This window comes from Cervus elaphus, chromosome 9 (assembly GCF_910594005.1).
Source record: "Cervus elaphus chromosome 9, mCerEla1.1, whole genome shotgun sequence".
NCBI classification, from domain to species: Eukaryota; Metazoa; Chordata; class Mammalia; order Artiodactyla; family Cervidae; genus Cervus; species Cervus elaphus.
Genome location: NC_057823.1, coordinates 73,229,406 through 73,250,271, shown reverse-complemented (window position 1 = coordinate 73,250,271; position 20,866 = coordinate 73,229,406). Strand labels below are relative to the sequence as shown.

The following is a 20,866-nucleotide window of genomic DNA, read 5'->3' as shown; positions in this document are numbered from 1 at the left end:
TTTGCTTTGGGACAGGTGGTTGTACTGTGAGGTCTGGGCCTCTGGTGGGGTGAAAGGGCCAAACTAGGGCTTAATGTCTTTGGTCTTTGCTGGTGTGATAAAGGCTTCGACAATGTCATCTCTAATGCCTCTTATAGGTACAAAGGTCCTACCAGGTGGCGCTAGTAAAGAACCTGCCTGCCAATACAGGAGACATAAGAGACACATGTTGGATCCCTGGGTTGGGAAGATCCCCTGGAGAAGGGAATAGCCACCCACACTTGTATTGTTGTCTGAAAAAATCCCACAGAAAGAGGAGCCTGGCAGGCTACAGCCCATGGGATCTCAGAGTCAGACGTGACTGAAGCGACTTAACATGCACACACGCATAGGTGCAATAGCTTTGGGGCTAACACTCTCCCCTGACAAAGCTCATTTATGAGTGAAATGAGGCAGATACTAACCCCAGAGAATCTGCCTGTGCTGCTAGCCAGGAGCTCCTTGGCCTGGAGTCAGCTGGAAAATTCCTGAGGAGAGGAGTGAAAGTGAAAGTCGCTCAGTCATGTCCGACTCTTTGCAACCCCATGGACTGTATAGTCCATGGAATTCCCCAGGTCAGAATACTGGGGTGGGTAGCCTTTCCCTTCTCCAGGGGATCTTCCCAACCTAGGGATCGAACCCAGGCCTTCCACATTGCAGGGATGAAAGAGTGATTTAGAAACAATGGAGAACGCTGAGTTTAAAACCTCCAAAAAATTCCAGGCTGGTGCACGGGAGGGGAATTTGGGTGAGAATAGATCCATGTATGTATATAGCTGAGTCCCTTTGCAATCCACCTGAAACTACTACAAAATTGATAAACAATTATACTCCAATACAATGTAAAAATTTAAAAGAAATTCCAGACTGGGATAGGAGAACTTAGGCGTCTTCTAGACTTGCATTCCTTCAAGTTCAGGTGCCAGACCACTCACATCAGAATCACCCAGGATAAAATTTTTAAGTATGTATTCCCGAGTTTTCCTGGAATCTGAACATTTCATGCAGAAATTGCATTTTTAACACCTGGATAATTCCTATGAATCCTAAACTCTGCAAACCTCTCATCTGGAAAGACAAAATACTTGCCAAGGTAGGGAAATAAAATCCCAAATGCTTAGATTTAGGACCTGAATAATGATGCCTTTTTTTCAAGGATCATTTAGTGCCTTATGTTAAAACCACCTGTGGATTCAGTGGAATAGTAATTAACTAGAATGACGAAGTGCTTTTTAATAACAGACATGGGGTGTATTAAACTTTCCTTGCTGATCTCCCCAATGCTTCACAGAGGAAGAAATAAAATCTCATTTTGGCCTGATGGGCAGATTTCAGCCTGGCTGTCAGGCCCTCTCCCTCACTTTTCTACTGAGAATAAAGGTAGGTGCTGCCCCTGAGTTGGGAAAAGCTGGGTCCCGGAAGTAGGGATATGATATAACCAAATCTCAGACAGAGAGAAGTAGCTCTTTGGCCAGGACAGAAGCCCCGTCTCTTGACATTTGACCTTCATATTCCTACAGTTTAAAAATTAATCACCAGAAAATGGATACTTCTCGTTTTCCCTCAGCTAGACCAAAGTCCTAAGTGCTGGCTCTAACTAAGCCAGGGGTTCTCTCAAAATAAATTGGAGGGGTGGGAGTCGGGCTGGTAGGGACCAGGCCAACCAGCCCCCAGCTAGCAGCCTCTCCAGGGTTTGCTCTGGGCTTCTAGCCGGTTAGACCAGCCCTGCCAGGGCTCCTTGGAGAGCAGGGTGGAGATGCAGGGCTTGGAAGAGGAACAGCAAGGCCTGGGGAGGGCGGGGCTGAGCAGGTCTCTGCAGCATGTGGGAGAGGAGGAATTGGGGTGGAGGAATTGTGCTCAGGTGTGCGCCACAGAAGGCCAGGCTTCAGAAGGGGTTGAGCCTGCCCAGCCAAGGAGGAGAGGGAAGCTCTCTCAGTGGCTGTGATGCCCGTTTAAGGGGATAACTGGAGGTGTTGCAGTCCAGTCTCCCCCTGCAGAAGAGGAACCCAAGAAGGGCCCAAGGCATGTCAACTCCCCAGTCATAGCTGTGGAACCTGCACCAAGGAGAGAGAAGGTAAGGACCCTGCTGATGCAAATACTGCGGGGGCGGGGGTGGGGGTGGCTTGTCTTAGCCTTCCCTCCCGCTTACTGGCCCGGAGCTAGTATGCTGCTTTCAAGGGACCCTCTTTGGCTGCTCCAGAGGCTTCATCCTTTGTATTCTGGGTTTTGCCCCCATGCCTACCACCAACCACCTGCAGCTGAGGGCCCTGTGGAACCTCATTGCTTTGCTTGGGGAGCTCTTTGCTCACACTGGAAGGTCCCGTATGTGCAGCTGACTGGGTCATGAGGGCAACTGCAGATGGTGATAATGGTTGTTCGATGTAGCCTCGGCTTTTTTCATGCACTGATGGGCAGACAACCTCTGCCTTTGCGGTCTAGAGCTTGGAATGAATTACCTGTACAGAGAGTCCATAATATACTGGCATTGGTTATTACCTGTAATATTTCAGGACCTTTTTCCGAAAGCTTACCAAACCATTGTGCAGCCTTTTGTAAGAAGTACATTGTGTGAGGAAGAGTGAGAGTGAGAGAATTGAGTTTTTGATGGTGATGAATAAAAATAGTAAGGGTAAGAGCTTACTGAGAGTTTATGATTTACAAAGCATGATGGTGAAGACTTTTCATCTTGGTGCAGTCTGTGCAGCAGGTGTGGATTATTATCTACAATTGGTGGTGAGGAGGCTGAAGATCAGGAAGGTTACCTGAGCCAAACCAGGGTTTGCTGAAATGAATACATGCTCTTGACTTCTATCCATGAGGTCATATTTAGCTGAAGGTCTTTCAGATTCAAAGTGAACAGAGATGAGGTGCAACCAACTATGCAGAGGCTGCAAAGGGGCTTTCTCCTTGGACAGCCTCCATCTCCTGTTGCCATGTGCAGGAATTAATTTAGACCCGAGTCTCTACTTCTCAGGCCTCAATAGCCCCGTCTTGTGGGTTTGGAGACTGTTAAGAGCCTACTGTCAGGAATATGTAATCTCGAAGGTCAGTGTCATTAAGGATTCAGAGGCTACAGCTGAGCAATGGAGCTGGTCCTTAAAACACTAGAGGACAGGAATGCGTTTGAGAGCCAGTACCTTGTTGCCACTTAGAATTAAACCTAACACTCCCCACCCCCAAACAATTTACCACATCTCTCGTGTGGCCAACCATTCCCTATTTCCAAACCTCACCTATTATATGGCCCTTCAGTCGAGGTGAGCCAGCAACACTGGCTGCCTCTGTACGTCCCCTCCTCAGGACCTGTGGTTTTTCCCCCTCCTTGGAACACATCCCCCTGGGCCCTTCCTGTAATGGGAGCTCTCCCTTCAGTAAGGCTGCAGCTCAGATTGGCCTGTTTAAGAGGGCCTCCTAGATACCAGGATGGCAAGTAGACTGGCCACTGCCATCCCCGAGTACACTCCCTTATCGTGCTGATTACAGTCATTACACTGATGTCAATCTGCAAGTTGGTTCCTTTGTTTGTCGTCTGTCTCCCCAACAGAACTCCATGAGGGTAGGGACCTTGCGTGTCTTCTGCCTGCTGGACACTACTGGGTCCCCAGGGTTTAGGTCTCCTAGTAACAGGGCCTGAGTTAATGTTTGTTGAGTGAATAAATAATACAAGGGATCAGGAGATATCTTTGCCGCCTCCTTATCCAACACCTCGACTCAATCTCCCATATGGATGCAAATGTCTTGGTCTAGGAGGTGAAGTATAATAGCATCTGAGCTTTCAAGTGTTCAAGGGGCATTCTTGGAATAAAGAAGGGAAAAAGGCTAAATGGCATCAAGTGAATTTCATTCCCTGAGAAACAACAAGGTATTTGAAACAGAACGGCTCTGCTGGCCAGTCTTGATAAGCAGCACTCACTGCCTGTGACAGCCCAGCCGTCTTCTAGACATAGGGTATTGACCTTGGCTCTGCCTGGGGTACTTGTAGGGACAATGACATTTCAGAAAGCTGATAGTGTATGCTTCCCGCCCTGCTTCATCAAGCCTTTCATTCAAATGGGCCACCAACCTTTGTTCACGTGCCTTTTGCCATTTTGGAGTGCCCATTCATTTGCTGGATGGGAAGAGGTCCATCCCTAGGATCATGGGGTCTCAAGTGTTTCTATGGGCTCTATCGCTCTCTGCCACTGTGGGCACATCCCTTACTGCCTCCACATCTCATGCTTTTCCCCTATAAAATGGTATGGGAATAGCTGCCCGTGAGGTTGTAATGGATTCTGGAGGACAGTGATGTAGAAACCAGTGCCATAAATCTCTTGCTTTACAAGTACCTGGGCCTGCCAGCAAGGAGGAGCAGAGAATACACGGGGAGGTGTGTTTGTTTTGGAGATTTTTGCTTGCATAAAATCCACAGTTCCAAAAGAAATCTGTGAGAGGAAAAGACCTCTCTACAGGATTCCTTCTCCCAGGCAGCTACCTCAAGAATCGACTTACACACTTTAATTAACACCCAGACGATTTGCTTTGCAGAGAGTTGCATTAGACTCCAGCCTGGTGACAACTTCCTCCTTGGCAGGCACACAGCCCTTGGCAGTATTTCACACGCTGGTGGTTTTATGGGTCCCATCTTGCTCTTCTGTGTTCTTCATTGTAATGTGTGGTAAGCCTTTCTGGCATCAGCCCTGGCCCCACTTGATTTAAGGGACTGCCGATTTTATTTCTGATCCTCAGGTTGTTCTGTGATTCTATTTTTTAATGCACTCCTTATCTTGTTCTACTCACTTGTGCAATTCTTCATTTCCAGACTTTAAAATATGACTTTTTCAAAAGAAAATAGATGCTTGAATTAGGAGTGAAGCCAGAGTCCTGAGAATCTTCTGAGGAGAAAGATGTCCATATGCAAAATTGTGTAATGGAAGGAGAATGACATTAAGTATCCAGAGATTGGGACTTGGACTCTCTCCTGACTTCTTGGACCATGGGGGCAGGGGGATAATAGCAATACTGCAGTGGACTTTAACTGAGAACTTAGGGACTGTTTAAAGGATTCTTTAGATGTTCTCATTTCATGTTGATGCTGACTATTCACACTTTTGAAAATGGGAAATGTGAGACTCAGAGGGTACAAGGGAGTGATGGAACCCAAATTTGAACACATGCTCGTTGACTCAAGAGCACAGGCACTTACGTACCAGGTAACTTGCTGTCTACTCAGCCATACTACTTGGGGATCTTTATACACGGTGCAACCTTCCCGGGCCTGCCATCCTCACAGGGTGTCATCCAAAGAGGTGATGCCAGTGAAGGTTTAATTGAAATGATGCAGGTTTATTTCACCATTTCTCATACATCTTGTTTACCAAAATTTAGAAAAATGTTCTATGGATATTCTTTCTTGAGGAGAATTTGTAAATACTATGTACTATGCTATGAGTTAATGATAAAATCAGAATAGTCAATATTCATTAACTACTACTTCATACTCCACACAAATGGAAGCATTTTCCTCTTGGTAAAGCGTGTGTATTCCTCAGTGTGGAAGGTGTGGGCTTGTGGCTTCAGGAGCCTGGCTCAGTCAGTTGCTAGCTGTGTGACCTTAGGTAAGTTTCTCAAACACTGTGTTTCACATTCTCCATCTATAAATGGAGATATTATTAAACTTTTCCCCTAGATGTTGTGGGCATTGTTTAAGTGAATACATGTAACAGGCTGAAATGGTGCTTGGTATGAAATGTCTTCTCAAAGTTGCTGTTATAGCTGCTTTTCCGTCAGCCCTTCTGTAAGTGACATCCTCTCACTCCCATCCTGTGTGTGTAGAAACTGATGAAGAGTCAGGTCACACAGCTAAAATCAGGATTTGAACCCCCAACTGTGTTCATCCCAAGCCTCCCCTTTGCTATGTCCTATTTCCTCAGTAAACCGTAAAAGAAACACACATTCCTCTGGGAACTCAGTTTGACAGGAATTCATACTCCAAAACGCAACCTACATTCTCTCCATACATGTAGCTACTTACGTCATCTTTAGGATGGTGAGTGAAGTGTCTTGTTGCAGATGTCTTAAGCTCTGCCTCTAGGCCATCATCAAACCAACCAGACTTCTCTCCTCTCTTCAAGATTTGGTCTGTGGGCAGGCGGCCACACTGGCCTTGAGGTGATAAGTTTGCTCATTAAAAGCAATCAATGACATTCCTCTTCCCTAAGACAGCATACTGACCTGGCCAGTAAGGGGCCTCCTTCTAGCTCTGTGATAACATTGTTCTGTGCTGGCTGGCTGAAATCTGTTGCTACACAGTCTCTTGAGTTAGCATCTGTGTTGGCATAAGTGGCCAGAAGAAACAGTCCAGGGTTCTGTCCTGGGCTGGTCAAAGACAGATGCCAGCCCTTGTGCCCTTTTGACCATGGTACCCAGTTGGATATTGGAGTTATGTATGGGTTTGTTCTCCCTGGGTGAGGACTTGCTTCTGCAGAGTCCCAGTATACAGTGTGAGGGCCTGAGATCCTGGGAAGTCCTCCTCCTCCCGCTGCCAGCCCTGAGTATGCCTGGCTCCCAGCTGCCTCCCAAGTCATGACTGTCATTAATAATTAACAGCTGCCTTTCATTGAGTATGTAAGAGTTCACGGAATCTTAACAATACTCTCAAGTAGGCTCCAGTATTATCCTATTTTAGGGAAGCAGAAGATGACATCTAGGGAATGCCTTGGTCAAGGGCACCCAACTGGATGGTGCCATCAGGATGTGCCCCCAAACCTGTGTGACTGAACACGTGTTCTTCACCTCTGTGCTCGTCAGCCCAGCCTCCTCCTTCCTGAGCCACCCTCTCTGAGATGCTGTGGTAACACATTCCCCATTAGCTATGGCAAAACCAGTCCTGCTGGGCCAACCCCATGGGGGATGTAGACAAACCCGCCTCACCTGGTTTCCCGGGCCAGGAGCCTGCTCTCTTTCTGCTGCATCTTCTCCAGACACAGTTGAGCACCTTAACTACTCTGGTTGGCTTTCTCCCCATAACTGTGTGTGTGTGTGTCTGTATGCCCTCAGTCACGTCTGGCTCTTTGCAATCCCATGGACTGTAGCCGACTGGGCTCTTCTGTCTACAAAATCTTCCAGGCAGGAATATTGGAGCAGGATACCATTTCCTACTCCAAAGTATCTTCCCAACCCAGGGATCAAACCCATATCTCTTGCATATCCTGCATTGGCAGGCAGGTTCTTTTCCACTGTGCCACCTGGGGTTCATAACTCTGTAGTCACTGGAATATCACAGTAGAAAAGAATGAGAGTCGAGTTTCTGTCTCTGCCAGTCCCCCTCAGTACCTATCCTTTTGATCAGTAAACCTTCTGAGCTATTCTAACTTTTCTGTCCTCTTTTGTTCACTTTTCAGCCTGGTTTAAAAGCAAGCTGAATTGGATCAATTATAAAGCATATTTTCAGTGCTGCAAGGTAACTCAATAATTGGCATCTTAGCCTGAGGACCGGCCTGTGAATTGTGTTGTTTACAAAAGCAGACAAAACAGTGGGCTTCACGGTGGCTGCCTGTCAAGAAAGTGTCATCCAAATAAAAAAAAGAAAGAAAAAAGAAAGTGTCATCCCTCGAAAGTGGTGCTTGTAGAGCTGGGCTGTTAAAAGGAGTAAAGGCAGGAAGGAAATCTAGTTAAATCTTAGACATCATGACCTTTTACTATCCATGTGATCTTGCACAAATTAGTTATTTTCTGCAGTAGCATAACACTGCTTTCATTTTGCTCAGCTCTGCCTACATCTAGTAAGAAGATTTCTACAGTGTCCTAGGCATTATACTGACCCCTTTATGTGTACCATTTCCCTTTACTCACTCATCAACCTAATGAGTTAAATAGTGTGAACATCACTTTACAGATTAGGAAACTCAGGTTTCTAAGGTTAAGTACCTATTAACAAAGTGGTGGTGGGGGGGGCTGGATTGAACCAGTTCTTTCTCTTTTTTAGATTTATTTATTTTTGATGGAAGGATAATTGCTTTACAATGTTGATTTGGTTTCTGCCATACATCAACATGAATCAGCCTTAGGTACACATATGTCCCATCCCTCTTGAACCTCCCTCTCACCCCATCCCACCTCTCTAGGTTGTCACAGACCCCTGGTTTGAGTTCCCCCCCAGTAATACAGCAAATTCCTAGTGGCTATCTATTTTACATATGGTAGTGTAAATGTTTCCATTAATATCAGAATCTCTCCCCCAGACTTGACTACTCACTCCAGTATCCTTGCCTGGGAAATCCCATGGACAGAGGACCCTGGCGGGCTACAGTCCATAGGGTTGCAAAGAGTCAGACATGACTGAGTGATTAACACTTTCACTTTCATCCCCCAGACCAGGATAATGCCACTGGTTGATGGTGCGATATTAAATTCTTCCTTTTCTGCCATGAGAGCAATGCCTGTCTTTCTCTTGAGTCCGGTCTGCTTTTGCATCTCATGCTAAGGACTTTTCCCAAGCCGTGTCTCATGACACTGCTCCTCATCTGCCAACCTCCCAATCAGTGACCCATGTGGCTCCAGCCCAAGCCCAGCCATCACTCATTACCCCTGCTGCTCTGTCTGCTCTCCCCACCACAGAAAAATATCTCATCGATAAACATAAATCTTTTCAGTTTCTTAACAATTGAGAGAGCTTCCAAACAACTGGTTGTGCTTACTTCTGGGAATACAGCCATCCATTTTTCCTTTCTCTACATGGCAGAAGGACCACCCAGATCCCACTGCCTTTCCAAGACACTCAGAGAGAAGCGGGGGTTGTGTGTGGGCAAGTTGAATGGGCCCTGGAGTCGGGGCTGGGAGTGAACCCAGCAGGATGTGTACCCATTAGGGCAGGGGTCTCCATCCTGTGTGTTGCTGTTTCCCAGTGCAGTTCCAGGCACATAAGAGCGGTTCAAGTGTTTATTCCCTGAATCACTGTGTTAGCTTCAGGGGAAAAAGTACATGTTTATTGTGGATCTTTCAGACACTTGTTTGTTTTGCTTGTATGGGTGCTTAGTCACTCACTCATGTCCTACTCTTTGTGACCTTTTGCACTGAAGCCTGGCTGAGCGGTGACCACGTGAGTGTCCCTAGGCCCCAGTCTTCCCCATGTCTCCTTTAATTCCTCTTCAGGAAGAGTCCAGGATGATAAGCTTTCCAGGTATTGAGTGCTAACAATGTGCCAGGCTCAGTGCTAAACACCTCCCTGAAAAGTGAAAGTGAAAGTCACTCAGTTGTGTCCGACTCTTTACAACCCCACGGACTTTAGTCTATGGAATTCTCCAGGCCAGAATACTGGAGTGGGTAGCCTTTCCCTTCTCCAGGGGATCTTCCCAACCCAAGGGTCGAACCCAGATCTCCCTCACTGCGGGTGGATTCTTTACCAGCTGAGCCCAAACACCTCCCTATGCTGCCTCATTTCACTGTCACAAGACCTCCACCTCACCGTATTGCACTGAACAAAACCCTGCCACTGACAAGGTGAGATGGCCTGCTGGAGGTCACAGAGCTTGTGGGTGGTGAGCCCTGGTCTCCGTGCCACGACTGTGAGCACCCAGCCTGAGCTCTTTCCATCGTGGGCTGTACAGTGAATCCACCCCCGCCTTCAGCCACAGTCTGTTAGGCACCCTTCCATGTGAAACATGCTGGTCCTTCTCTGACTTCTGTCAAGCCAGAAACTGGCACTGCATGAGTGCCTACTCAGTCGTGTCTGACTGTGACCCTATGGACTGTAGCCCACCAGGCTCCTCTGTCCATGGAATTATCCAGGCAAGAATACTGGAGCGGGTTGCAATCTCCTCCTCCTAGGTATCTTCCCAAACCAGGGACTGAACCCAAGTCTCCTGTGTCTCTGGCATAGGCAGGTGGATTCTTTACCACTAATGCCACCTGGGAAGAGAAAATGGCACTAAAGGGAGCTCTTTTCTAGTAGGGCAATCTCCTATGGCTTTAGTGTAAGGAGCCTGGGGTTGTGTTCCCTGTTATTTTCTTTTTTTAAACTTTCTGTGTTATATTGGGGTATAGTTGATTAACAATGTTGTGTGTTTCAGGTATACAGCAAAGTGATTCAGTTGTACATGTATATGTATTATTCTTTTTCAAATTCTTTTCCCATTTAGGTTGTTACAGATTACTGAGCAGAGTTCACTGTGCTATGTAGTAGGTCCTTATTAGTTACCTATTTTAAATATAGCAGTGTGTATGTGTACATTCCAAACTTCCTACTATTTCTCCTCCCAACCCTTCCCCCCAGTATCCATGAGTTAGTTCTCTAAGTCTGTGAGAAATTGTGGTACATATATATATATATATATATATATATATATATATATATATATATACAGTGGAATATTACTCAACCATTAAAAAGAACACGGCTGGATGAAGCACAAGCTGAAATCAAGATTGCTGGGAGAAATATCAATAACCTCAGATATGCAGATGACACCACCCTTATGGCAGAAAGTAAAGAAGAACTAAAGAGCCTCTTGATGAAAGTGAAAGAGGAGAGTGAAAACGTTGGCTTAAAGCTCAACATTCAGAAAACTGGATTCATGGCATCTGGTCCCATTACTTCATGGCAAATAGATGGGAAAACAGTGGAAACAATGGCTGACTTTATTTTGGGGGGCTCCAAAATCACTGCAGATGGTGACTACAGCCATCTGTATTATAGCCATCTGAAATTAAAAGACACTTGCTCCTTGGAAGGAAAGTTATGAGCAACTCAGACAGAATATTAAAAAGCAGAGACATTACTTTGCCAACAAATGTCCATCTAGTCAAGGCTATGGTTTTTCCAATAATCATGTATGGATGTGAGAGTTGGACTATAAAGAAAGCTGAGCACAGAAGAATTGATGCTTTTGAACTGTGGTGTTGGAGAAGACTCTTGAGAGTCCCTTGGACTGCAAGGAGATCCACCCAGTCCATCCTAAAGGAGATCAGTCCTGAATATTCTTTGGAAGGACTGATGCTAAAGCTGAAACTCCAATACTTTGGCCACCTGATGTGAAGAGGTGACTCATTTGAAAAGACCCTGATGCTGGGAAAGACTGAAGGTGGAAGGAGAAGGGGACAACAGAGGATGAGATGGTTGGATGGCATCACTGACTCAATGGACATGAGTTTGGGTAGACTCCAAGAGCTGGTGATGGACAGGGAGGCCTGGCGTGCTGTGGTCCATGGGGTTGCAAAGAGTCGGAAATGACTGAGCAACTGAAATGAAATGAACTGAAAAAGAATAGTTTCCCTCTTTCTTGCAGAAGGAGGGTCTGTTATGTGGTCTGACTTAGAGAAAATTGCCTATAAAAAACTGCCTTTGGGTACATGAGGCCCTAAAGGAAGACCAATTTCCCAGTTAGTGTGTGGAGAGAAAGGTCATCGGTGACAGCTCAGAAAGGGGGCAGGAGTGTCTTGTGCTTCAGTTCTTCTTGAGCTGCAACTTTCTGATCTGGGGCACGACCAGGAGCAGCCTTGACTAAAGCTCACTAGACCTCATTATTTCTATGGAACTTTGGTTTATTTAGAAGGGAACTACTTTAAGTGAAAAATCAATATTGTTCATCACAGAAAGTTGTTTTTGTTGCATAGTTGCTAAGTCATGTTTGAGTCTTTGTGATCCCATGGACTATAGCCCACCAGACTCCTCTATCAGTGGGATTTCCCAGGCAAGAATACTGAAGCAAGTTGCCATTTCCTTCTCCAGGGGATCTTCTTCCCAACCCACAGATTGAACTCAGGTCTCCTGTTTGGCAGGCAGATTCTATACCGCTGAGTCACCAGGCAAAATCAGTACTATTTATCACAGAAGGTAACGATAGTTAAATACACTGAATGCAGAGCACCATGAGTAAACTCTAGTCAAACATCACCGTCTTCTATAAGCTCTGGCCCTGACACCAGCCCTTGCTTTGTTTCAAAGGAGAGTTAAATATTACCTGGCACCATTTCATGGGTGTGGAGTTTCAGTTTGAGATATTCTGGAGATGGGTGGTGATGATGGTTACACAACAACATCAATACACTGGATGGTAAATTTTATTTTGTATATATTTTACCTTTAAAAAATTCAGCAGCTCTTTATGTTACAGTTGAGAAACAGTGTTCAACATGCATTAAGTGAAAAATGCAAGTGCTGAACAGTGTGACCTGAAGGCTGCCATCTGTAAGTTGTTTTTAAAGGAATATGTATATACACATGCATCTAGGCTTGTATATGCGATGATCCCTCTGGAAGGATATCAATACTGAATATGCTGGATTCTGTAGAGGGAATGGGAAATAGAAAGAGAGGGAGGGACATTGCTATTTGATTTGTGTTCCACATGCATGTATAACTCATTCTAGTTTCTTTAAACACTTAAAAAGCTAGGCACAAAATGAAACTATCTCCTTAAACCAACACTTCTCAACCTTGCCCTCACCTAGACTCCAGCTGCTCAAAGTCAGGTGCCCTGACCCAGCATCGTTATCTCCTGTGAGCTTGTCACTTGTTAGAAATAAAGGATCTCAAGCCCACCCAGATGCAGGGAATCCAAATCTACATACATTTAGCAATGTTCCCAGTGCCTTCCCTGGTGACTCAGATGGTAAAGAATCTGCCTGCAATGCAGGAGCCCCAGGTTTGATCCCTGGGTCAGGAAGATCCCCTAGAGAAGGAAATGGCAACCCACTCCAATATTCTTGCCTGGGAAATTCCATGGACAGACAGAGCCTGGCCAGCTACAGTTCATAGGATCACAGAGAGTCAGACACGGCTAAATGACTAATACTTGCACTTTCACTTTTCACCAGTGGCTCACAGGACATTAAAGTGCGAGAAGTAAGGCACAGAACTAACTAAATCAGAATCTCTGAGGTGAGGTTTGAGCCTGGGAGTTCATTAAGGCTCCCAGGTCACCCCATGGAGACAGTTAATACTGCCAACGTCAGATTTAATGTAATTGTTTCCATATTAACCCCTTCATTTTTCCCAGTAGTCTTACTACCTGGTTCAGTCTTATTCATTGCGGGTTCCATGTGCCCCTTAGAAATCATTACGTGTCCCACACTTCAGAGCACCGGAATAGGATGACTATCGAGGTCATGTGAACGTCACAAAGGAACATATAATGTTATATTCCCCTGAACTTGAGGGGCAAGATGTTTCTTCCTCATATAAAATAGACTGTACTTTTTCATCAAGACACATAACAATGACAAGCCTTCTTTAATCCATGGGTGGAGCATAATGTCACGTCTTTTAATTTATTTATTTACTTTAATAGTTGTTTTAATATTTATTCATTTCTTTGGCTGCACCAGGTCTTTGTTTGGCATGTGGGGTCTTCCATCTCCATTGTGACATTCGAGATCTTGAGTATCGAGTGTGAACTCTTAGTTGCGGCATATGGGCTCTAGTTCCCTGACCAGGGTTGGAACCTGGGCCCCCTGCCTTAGGAACACAGAGTCTTGGCCACTGGACCATCAGGGAAGTTCCTGTCAGGTCTTTTAAAATCAGACTTTAGAGTTAGACAAATAGGGAGCTGAATTTACTTCTCTGAGCCCTAGCCAAGTGGGCTTACCACCTGCATCATAGAGCTGCCAATAAGATGATATAGGTGCCTGATCATTTTCAGGCGGTAATGATGGTTATGTCCACTTCCCTTCCCCTCCCCACTTGCCCTGGGCTCCTCTCACTGTCTCTCCTCCCTTCACATCTGTTTTTTCCTGCCTCAAGCGTCTCACATACAGATGATATTTCTCACATTGCAGCTGAATGTGAGAAAGTTCAAGTTCCACCTCCCCATCCCTTGACAAACAGTACAAACTCTGCTGTCTCTTAGCAAATTATCTGACACTTTTCTAAAATGCAACTGAAACCTCATTACATGGATGAACAGCTTTCCATCAGCTCATTCCTAGCTCTGATATTAATATAATTGTTGCCAAGACATTGCAGTTGGCCTGGAGGCACTCAGCAAGGCGTCATGGTTAGTAACCCGAGATGACTGAGAGTGCAAAGAGCTAGTGGAAGCTGCTAGGATTTCCGCGTGGCCAGGTGATGCTGGAGAGTGGTTTCCAAGCTTCCTTTCTGCTGCCAGGCAGGTGTGAAATGGGGTGGGGGAGGTGTCCAAATCAGAATAGCTGACCCCCTCTGACAGCATCCACCCCAACAGTACCTAGAATCATCATCTCCAAATGTTAATCAGAACATGTTTAGAACTGCTGTTTAAAACCCTTTGAGATGTAATTTCAAAGTGTAATATGAAAATATCTGTGATTTTTGTAACAAAGGCACAGGTACCACTAATACTACAGTGGTTTGTTGACTACGTTTAAAACTCAAAGAAATGCTACATTTCGGTTAGTGATTAGGGAAAGGAAAGATATATCTTGTCCAAAAATAAATAAAGCCCTATAAGAACTTTGCAAATAAAGACCAATACTCTTAACAGGGTCTACAGAGTCTGGCTTCTAGATTCTTCTCCCAGTCATCTCCCCAACTTTCAGTGGTCTGTTTATTGGGTTGTCTTTCTCATCTGATTGAGTCCTTGCTCTGTGTGAGTCCAGATTCCCAGGTTATAGACTGAGTCTGATTTTGTACAGTGTCAGCCCTAGGGTCTAGTTTGTAGCAGTTGTTCAATAAATATTCATTGAAAAATAAATGCATGCAAGGATGTCATACAAAAGCTTCCTGCCTAATCTTCCCCCCTCTGCTTTGCAATGAATTTCTCGGTAACACTAAAATGTTCCAAGTTGCCTGTATAGGTACCAGGCTGTGTTCTACCTTTTATCTTTTGGTTAATTTTACCCCCTGCTTAAGATATCATTGTGTTCCTCACTCACTTTGTGTAGGAAATTGTACCCTTAGACAAGAGTATTTTCCTCCTTCTAACTTCCATTGTCTCATTAAATTTCTAGGCTATTACAGCCTTCCTTTATGTCCCCATTATGCCACATAGAAGGACTTCCCAGCTGGTGCAGTGGGTAAAGAATCTGCTCACAATGCCAGAGATGTGGATTCGATTCCTGGGTTAGGAAGATCCCCTGGAGGAGGGCAAGGCAACTCAGTTCAGTATTCTTGCCTGGAAAATCCCACAGATAAAGGAGCCTGGTGGCTACAGTCCATGGGGTCACAAAGAGTCAGACACAGCACGCAGAAACACACACATGTGCCACATAGATAATCTTTGATTTCACTTAACTCTTTCGTATTTGTGTCTGCCTCTCTAACATCTTGAGAAAGAAAAAAAAAATGAGAAAACATAACTGTAGTGTAGCAGGTGATGATGAGTAAATAGGATGTGTATATGTAAATACATGTGTGTGTGTGATATATCACTGATATTTCATGCTGAATAAGGAAATATGTCTGATAGCCTCAGTGCTTTTGTACTTGGTGTTCCCTCCATTTGGATATTCTTCTTACTTTTTCCCTAGTCATTTTACCTGCCCTGCAGGACCTCAGTTGAGATCTATTACTGCCACAGGCGAGTTTTCTTCCTGCCCCAGTCAAACCCACAATTTTATGTTCTAGCTCCTTATGTTTCCTTTATGATGATTGCTACCAATTATAATTATAGACTCTATTATCTTATGTAAGTTTGCCTCCTCCTTTATACCTGAGGCCTCATGAGGACTGTCTGTCTTCATTCCCCCCATTATCTAGCAACGTGCCCAGCGTCCTGTAAATGCTCTCTGGAATGTGTAGCTGATGATCTGCAGCCCTTATTAGAACCCCAGAGTGTGAAAAGAGAGAGTAAGCAGAAGGGGATGCCTGGCCTCCCTTCTCACGGTGCTCCTGGAGGGTGAGCCTTCACTGCCTACACATAGAAACTCCGCCCAGTCATTCAGTATCACGGGGACTTGCTGGGAAGCACTGGGGCGGCTGGGTCCCAGCCTGCCCCACAGTGCTCCCCTCCCTGTCTAAGTCAAGCCACAGCTCTCCTGCAAGCTTGTTCCTTGCAACACGGAGCCGGGTTCAGCTGCCAACAGCTGAGGCAACAGAGGGGTGTGATGGCAAATCCAGAAGGGGAGGCAGGGAGGGCAGCAAAGTTGTCTTGTAAGTAGGTCTGACATCCCAGACACGTTCTGTCTGGAAGAATGAGTCTCACCAGAGTCTGTGGACTGGTGGAGGAGAGGTGTTTTCTTCCCCTTCTACAGACTACCTCACTCAAAGTGGAAGACAGTGTGATGTGATTTGAATATAACGAGCTTTTTACGTGAGCGCCTACCCCACCACTTGGAGCTGACTATTTTCCTGTCATTGACATTCCTGATATTACCAAGCCACTCCAAAGCTTTTCTTCCATTCGTCCTATCCTTGAAAGCCTTTTGGTGATTGTTCCCAGCAAGCTTTTAAGTTAGAAGCATTCAAACATCCAGGCAACCCAGGGAGAGGCTTGAAGGAATAATGGAGTGTGTTTGTCATTGACTAGTAATAGTCCTTTAGCCATGAGTTGGGCAGTAGCCTGGTTACAGAAAGGAGATAAAAAAAAAAAAAAAGATTAAAAAAAAAAGAAAGGAGATCAGCAGACAGAAAACAGTGTACTGAGATCAAGAATTTGGGTGCTGGGATAAAAAATTTGGGGGCACACCCAGCTGCCTGCTTCTTGGGCCCCATGTTACCCCCTGGAAGGGCAGACAAGCCGAATGAGCTTCACATTCTGTCTCTGAAGCCATAGGGTCCTGAAGAGATAACTTGGAGCACTGTGGAGAGCAAAAGAGGAGGACTTTGAGACACTCACACTTCCCCTTCACTGACGCCCTACATCTCTCACACAGGCGCACACACTCATACATACACTCGCACCCACTGCATGCACTCCCGCTCTTTCTTCTCGGAAGCTCTCATCAGTTTCACGCACCAGCGTGCAGGGCACGTGGAGCTGTAGGTAATACGAACAGGGTCTAGTCGAGTATGAAAAAGTTAGGAAGCCACTGAACCAGATGATCTCTGAGCTCTTTCAGTCCTTTGAACTTCAGGCTCTCATACTGGGAGGCACAGTCCTGTTCCACATGTCTGTTGGGAAGTAACAGATGTGTGATAGTTGAAGAGTGTGGACTCTGGAGCCAGACTGCCTGGCTTCAGAATCTGGCTTCTGCTGCTTACTGTGTGTCCTTAGGAAAGTTACTAAACTTCTCTCAGCTGTGATTTACTCATCTTTAAAAGGACTATGAAGGAGTAGCTATCAGAGTTGTTACGAAGACTAAATGAGCTACATATATAAAATGTGTAGAATAATACTGAACATTACAGTGCATTCATAAATATCGGCAGTTTATGATTTTATAGCATAGCGTTACTAAACTAGTGGTTCTGAACATATTGGAGGATCCATACGTCTATTAAAGCTATGGCTCCAGGGCTTCCCAGGTGGTGCTAGTGGTAAAGAACCCGCCCGCCAATGTAGGAGATGCAGGATACTCGGGTTTGATCTCTGGGTTGAGAAGATCCCCTGGAGGAAGGAAAGGCAACCCACTCCAGTATTTTTGCCTGAAGAATCCCATGAACAGAGGAGCCTGGCAGGCTACAGCCCACAGAGACGCAGAGAGTCAGACATGACTGAGCTGACTTAGCAAGCACGCACATAGAGTAATAGCCGCTTATAGCCTTGCATTTTTCATCTAGTTCACGTTTATATGCTTTAAGTCCCCAGTTTAATTTGTAAGGTGTCCCTGAGAGTAAGGCGGTATCATATAACCCCTTTGCCTTTGGGTCCAGTACAGTTTTGAACATAGAAGAAAACTTAATCTAACAAAATTGCTTTTAAATCTTCAAAAAAATTTCTTAGTCTAACCAAGCAAACACAAAAGCTTGCTTAATTTTTTCATAAATAAATGCATACAGTATAACATTCTTGACCTATGTGCATACATGTATATTGAAGTGGCACACAGCTTGCATTTTTTGAAGTATTTTGGTGATTCAACCTGTCAAACAATAAACAATCAGGTAATTAACAGATTCTGATAGATGATAGCTAATTAAATTTTATGATACATGAAAGAGAGGCCATTCATTTTGATATTTGAAAGAATCCAATATGTCTTTCAAATTGCTGCAAATCTCTCAAACAAGGTATACATTTACTTAAGCACTTTCCAGAGGGATTTAGTTTCAGGGATTGCAATTTACTAAGAGATTGGACTGGGTATTTCCATGGCAAATAATTCCATTTACATTATACTCAGCTCCAGTAACACTGCATGCCCTGAATAACTCATTGCTATCAATATGAGGCTTCCAAGCCTGTAAAAGGTGCAACAGCATAAATGATACATACAAGAGACAGAACATGCAGGCTCTTTACATTTTTCTAGTCTCCCTCTCTCTTTTTTTTTTTTTTTTTTTGCCAGCACTTTTGTCTTAGAAGCCTTTAGATGGGGGAAATGAAAGACATGAGTTGCATAAACAAATTAGGATGGGAGATTTAGGCCAAGAGGATTGAGGTGAAACAGGTAATGGATAGATAGAGAAAATGAGCTCAAAGAGGCCAAACTGTGAATGCAAATACTAGGTATATACATGCAGCTTTCACTTTGCTAAAGCTGGTTTTATGAGTCTGCAGGACCAACACATCTGGTGCCAATTCAGCCTCCATGAATCTGACAGTTCTGAAGGTGGAGCGGAAATAAAAGGAGACAGAAGGGAATCCCCTAGCATCCATTTCCTCCATCAGTCTTGACTCCTTGGATTTCAGAAAGAGGAGGTCACCAGAGAGGAGTAGTAAGTCCCACTGAGTTTTACAACATAGTTCAGAGTTCTGCCAAAGTTGCAAAAAGCGTGGGGCTAGGATGGAAACATGCATATGCTAAGTCACTTCAGTCATGTCCTACTCTTTGCAGGGCTATGGACTATAGCCCACCAGGCTCCTCTGTCCATGGGATTCTCCAGGCAAGAATACTGGAATGAGTTGCCATGCCCTCCTCTAGAGGATCTTACTGACCCAGGGTTCAAACCTGCATCTCCTGCGGCTGCATTGCAGGCAGGTTCTTTACTGCTGAGCCATTGGGAACTGGAACTGGAAGCATGTATCTCTTAATTCCCATTCTGGTGCTAGTTTCATGAAAGATAAGGAAGAGATTGCTTACCTGTTTATCTACCTGGAGACTTATTCAAAGGAATTTTTTTGGGTGTGTGTGTGTATGGTTCATTATTCACTTGAAATATAATTAACATAGACTATATTAGTTTCAGGTGTACAACATGATATTTGTATATAGTGGGAGATTATCACCACCAGAATTAGTCTACTAAGTTTTGATGTATCTGAGCCCATGTACTCCTTTGACACCCAAAATTATGTGTTGCAGAACAGAAAGAGGCATAGAAAACAAACTTGTGGTTACACAGTGGAAAGTGGGTATAGGTAGATGAGTTTGGGAATAACATATACACACTACTACTATGTATAAAATAGACAACTAACAAGGACTTACAGTATAGATGGTTGGATGGCATCACTGACTCAGTGGACATGGGTTTGGGTAGACTCCAGCAGTTGGTGATGGACGGGGAGGCCTGGTTTGCTCCTGTTCATGGGGTCACAAAGAGTCAGACATGACTGAGTGAACTGAACTGAACTGTATAGCGTAGGAACTATAAGGGAAAAGAACCTGAAAAAGATATATATGTGTGTGTGTGTGTGTGTGTGTGTATTTATCACTATGCTATACACCTGAAACTAGCATGATATTGTAAATTAGCTGTGTTGTTGTTTAGTTGCTCAGTCATATCTGACTCTTCTGCGACCCTTGCACTGTAACCAGCCAGGTTCCTCTGTCTATGGGATTTCCCAGGCAAGTATACTGGAATGGGCTGCCATTTCCTTCTCCAGGGGGTCTTCCTGACCTAGGGAATAAACCTGTGTCTCCTGCATTGGCAGGTAAATTCTTTACCACTGAGCCACCAGGGAAGCCTTTAAAATCAACTGTACTTCAATTAAAAAAAAAAAAAAAAAAGATTAGAAGTGACTTGAAAGGCATCTAGTCCAGCCTTTCGCTTCCAGCCAACTCTGTACTTAGGCACCCTGGCTACATTTGCAGAAGGGAAGCTTTCTTCCCTTGTGATTCATTTCATCCTTTTTTCTCACCTTCTAGGTCAACTGAAGCTCAATTTTTTTTTTTTTTTAAATTTTCAAGATACAGACAAGAGTTAGTTTTGAGTTGTATCTCCTTTGTCCTTTGAGCCTTGAAAAGGTACCATGACCAGATAATGCTGGTCCTGGGTGTTTAACCTGAAATAAAAAAGACACCAGAAGTTTAACCATCAGTTTCTACCACTAGCTTCCTTCAAGGTTTGGGGAAAGTTTCTTCCTTATTTTTAAATAGTTATAATGGTGTTTCCTTAATTCTAAGTTACACACTTTTTTGTCATCAATGTTTCTTAAGCAGATTCAGCCTTATCAATTATAAATATAAAATTATTATTTATATTTATATTTATATATTTATATTATTTATATATATATAAATATTTATATATATATATAATATATATAAATATAAAAAATATAATTATATATACTATATAAGTAAATATAATATAAATAAAATATATATAATTATAAAACACATCCAATGGGATGGTTTTCCCTTTCCCTTTAAAATCTTCCAAATTATAAGATTAGTTATATTATTACACACACATACACATACAAATACAAATCATCTTGGTATTGAAATACAATAATTCTTAATTAAAAGAATAGTAAAGTCTCAATGAGACTAAAGTTGAAAGCTATAGAAACCTTATTATTCAGTTGGCTTCTACATATTTACTGACCATACACTGTGTACCAGTGGGGTGGGCTTCCCGGGTGGTGCTGGTGGTAGAGAACCCACCTGCCAATGCAGAAGACAAAAG

At 44.1% G+C, this 20,866-nt stretch overlaps 1 protein-coding gene across 3 annotated transcripts in view; it reads left to right on the top strand.

The window, feature by feature from the left end:
* Positions 1 to 1,849: 1,849 nt before the first annotated feature.
* Positions 1,850 to 20,866, top strand: part of ATP10B (ATPase phospholipid transporting 10B (putative)) — a 360,994-nt gene continuing 341,977 nt past the window's right edge. For all 3 annotated transcript variants that reach the window (XM_043913467.1, XM_043913469.1, XM_043913468.1), the window contains exon 1: positions 1,850 to 2,092. The gene's annotated coding sequence lies outside the window, so the exon portion shown is untranslated. The remainder of the gene's footprint in view (positions 2,093 to 20,866) is intronic.